The following is a 3,602-nucleotide window of genomic DNA, read 5'->3' on the forward strand; positions in this document are numbered from 1 at the left end:
AAGGTGGATATCCCAAATTTTTATGCAAACAAAAGAACTATTGGGATAGCTACTATATTAAATGAGTTATCAAACAATTACCTAAATGAAAATGCAATTTGGAGTTATTACAACAGAGATCAAACAATGATATACTCCAATTGTAAAGATATAAGAGTAGCAGATATGGAAGAAGTACGACAATGGATATTAAGTCTACTGAAACCAGAACAAATACCTACAACAAGGGCTATCAGGAAAAATTTCATTTCTCAAGATTTGATGACCAGATATTGCAAACTGATCGGACAAAAGTATCCAGACCATCTATGTTCAAAATGCAATGGCGAAGATAACTATGTCCCGGGAGTACAACTGGAGTAAACTAAGGAGAAGAAGATAAGACATAAAGATATGTGTACAAATTAGTCATAATCATTGTCGGCCATATATAAAAATGTAAAGGCCATTAAATAAAATAGAATATAGTATGTCGGCCATTTGGCCAAAGTTTATTTTGTTTTCTTGTAAAAAAGTCGTAAAGTAAATAGTGTCAGTGTAAATAGTAAGAGTCAAGTTACTGTGTAAATAGTAAAGGTCAAGTAACTGTGTAAATAGTAAAGGCCAATCGTCTTTTAGCAAAGATGAAAGGTCATTATGTATGTGTATATAAGAGGCATTTGCCTTCATAAATAAAACATCAGTCTTCCACTACTCTCTTCTCTCTACAATTATTCCTCTTTAACGCTTCCACCCAAAATTGCAAAAAAACATAATAATAAACACTAAATAACAAGTAATAAAATAATATTAACAAGCACAATATTACAAGAAACGAAGATTTATTCAATTTAATTTTAATCTGAAACATGACATGTCATACCGGCACTGATTTATTACCTGTTTTTAAGTGGAAAAAAACAATATTCAAAATGTAGAATTTATTTATTGACTCTATTTTATTAATCTTTATTTGTTCCGTTTCCCATTTTTACTTTTTTTTTCTTAGCTTGTTTTTCATTTTTGAAAATGTGAAATTTCAACAATAAATATGATGAAAGTGTATAATTTACATGTAATAGTAAAATAATTTTACCTTTGAGAATCACACATGGTATTTTTCGCAGCTATAATATTTTTTATGCAATATATTTAATCTTTTAATTTCACATATAGGCTTTTAAATTGTATATATCATCATTTCTCTTATAAGAATCTTTCCTTCTCCTATTTAATTTTTGGGTGATTGAAGATTAAGATCTTAGTTAGATAACATATTTTTAATCTTCCTATGTCTTAGATATTATTTTCTCTTTATTTTGAATTTGTAATATTTTTTCCATCAAATTATATATAACTCATCACAAAAATGTTTATAATGTTATTATTGGTTCGTCTGTTTTTCTTATTTTGTTAATTTATTTTCTTTTTATCAAAAGTTAATTTTGAAAACTAAAAGATGTTAATTATTTTTACTATTTGAATAGAGTGATGAATTTTTCATGAATACTGAAACATCATATCATCAAACACTAACACAAATAATGCTATATTTTATATGAATACAATAAAATATACTCATATGTAGACCCGTGGACGTATCACAAGTAATTGCATTCTCAAGGCAATCTTATCATATTGTCGTTAAGCTTCGATGTTTAGGTGCTTTATAGAAAAATAAGTCATTTGTTTGGTACATATTTTAGGATCTTGTTGTAGTAATCAAAATGTGTATTGAAATTTATATTTTTGATAAATTTGTCTCACATCTTTGTTATTTCCTTAAAGACATTCGATACATTTATTATTATTTTTCAATCAGGAATTCATTGGCATATTTTACCGCCAGTTTTCACATATTTCTGGTTTGTTTGATAGCAAATGCACCATTCTATTTTATGATTTATTTTAATGAATAAAAAATAAATAGTAAAATTAATATTGTTAATTTCAATATTTTATATCTTATAACTCACTTTTAAATAAAAAAAATGATAATAATGGTAAGGGAAAAACGTGCAATGCAGGTTATCAGAAACTAGTAATATAATAATGCTCATGAGTAGTCATAAAAATATACCACTTTAGGGGTGTTAAAGTGTCTACTTGTACACTATCAAACTTAAAAGATCATTGTTGTTAGATAAAACCACAAACAATGTATTACTGTTTTAGAAGGTTTTATCTAAAATACTCAATCATTTTAGCCGGTGAATTATTGAAAGATAAGTGAAGAAAGGTTAAAACTGGTCATTTTCAAAACAAAATTAATTGACTAGTAGGATTTGAAATGGACATCCTTTCTAAACAAAGTTCAACAGCTTATTTTCTTTGCAAAAGGCAAGTTACTATAGAATAATTATCTTTCTTTGTTTTCTCTACTTTTTTTCGTTTTTCACTTTTGAATTATTGTCTTCTTTAGCTTTTTGCTTTTTCAATAATTTCACTTGTCCTATGCTATTTCAAAAATTATGATCAATTTTTGAAGAACAATAATCAAGAAGTAATATCAATTTATGCCGGACGACAAGAAGATGCTATGTTTACGATTTGATGATAACAATTTGGAATTCAGTTATTTACTAGGCCTTTCTATATTGCTACCAACTATTGTTCTGGTTTATTGTCTGCTCAAATTTCTTCTTCAATTGCTAATTCACCATCCTCAAAACATGTCTCATCCCAAAAAAAGAGAGACAGAAATCGTTACGAATGAAAAATCAGATGCTGAAGATCAGTTGGATGAAGCAAAAGGCCAACAATCTGTTGTGTACAGATTTAGGCAGAGGCACAAAAAGATACAAAGAGAAACAACAAGCTGTTCTAAATTGATTGCAAAGGAAGAGGAAAGTTGTGTTAATTCCTATCTGTTAATTCTACTGAGTAGTTGGCACTTATTATAAATTTAAATTTTTGGTATATTAAGTTTCCTTTTACTGCACTAATTACGTTTTTTTCTATAGGGTATATAATTCTATCATCTGCTAAATATATTTCAATAGGTGTATCTATTCCTTCTCTAAAACAAGCTTTTATCAATATTTATGTTCCTCCTAAGTGTACGTATTTTATGGGTGTTTTAGCTTTTATATCTTGTATTTCTTTATTTATTATCCTCTTATTTAGTATAGGTATTTGTGCCTTTCCTTTTGTATATTTACAATCTATGATGTGTTCTTTTTGGCTAACTACATAGTATTCATCTTTTTGTCTTTTGAACCAATTTCTTAAAGTTGGTATTTCAAGTACTTTTTCAACACTTAAATCTAATTCTTTTCCTTTTATTTGTTCAAAGATTGTATTATCAAATATAATTTTTGTCACGACCCAAAATCGGGGCCGCGACTGGCACCCACAATTTCCCTCCTATGTGAGCGAACCAACCAATCTAACCCTTATCATTTTAACATATATCAACAGAAAATAATGCGGAAGACTTAAACTCATTAAATAAAACAAATCAACATCTATTAATTCCCCAAAATCTGGAAGTCATCATCACAAGAACATCTATCTCAAATTACTAAACTAAGAATGTCTAAGAACAAAAATAACTAAAAGCTAGTCCATGCCGGAAGTTCAAGGCATCAAGACTTGAAGAAGAAGACCCAGTCCAAGCTAGA

The sequence above is a fragment of the Solanum pennellii genome, chromosome 8 (assembly GCF_001406875.1).
Source record: "Solanum pennellii chromosome 8, SPENNV200".
NCBI classification, from domain to species: Eukaryota; Viridiplantae; Streptophyta; class Magnoliopsida; order Solanales; family Solanaceae; genus Solanum; species Solanum pennellii.